The following is a 690-nucleotide window of genomic DNA, read 5'->3' on the forward strand; positions in this document are numbered from 1 at the left end:
TTTTTTCACCGTTTGGATGCATTTCCCCGGGTGTCCTGCAGTGCCCCGGACCCGGGGGTGACCTCCCCCGGGCCCGGGCTACCTTCCCCGGGCAGCGTGGGGTGGAAATATGGAAGTTTTTTTTCCAGGGGGGAAGGTGCTCGGACATGCCCAGGGACACTTTCACAGCCCTGGGCATGAATCCCGGGGAAGAGTGGGTGAGGAATCAAATTATTTTCAAAGTGTTTTTTTCACCGTTTGGATGCATTTCCCCGGGTGTCCTGCGGGGGGCGCAGTACCCCGGACCCGGGGGTGACCTCGCCCGGGCTTGGGCTACCTTCACTGGGTAGCGTGGGGTGGAAATATGGAACTTTCAGGGGTGGAGTAGATTCAGCTTGCCCGGTGACACTTCCACAGCCCTGGGCATGAATCCCGGGGAAGAGTGGGTGAGAAGTGTCAAAATATTTTCAAAGCGCTTTTTTCACCTTTCAGATGCATTTCCCCGGTCGACCAGCGGGGGGCGCCGGTCCCCGGACCCGGGGGTGACCTACCCTGGACCCGGGCTACCTTCCCCGGGCAGCGTGGGGTGGACATCTGGAAGTTTTTTTTTTTTTTTCAGGGGGGAAGACGCTCAAACGTGCCCAAGGACACTTCCACAGCCCTGGCAGGAACCCCGGGGAAGAGTGGGCGAACAATTTCAAACTATTTTCA

The sequence above is a fragment of the Crinia signifera genome, unplaced genomic scaffold (genome assembly GCF_055691185.1).
Source record: "Crinia signifera unplaced genomic scaffold, ASM5569118v1 HAP2_SCAFFOLD_196, whole genome shotgun sequence".
NCBI lineage: Eukaryota > Metazoa > Chordata > Amphibia > Anura > Myobatrachidae > Crinia > Crinia signifera.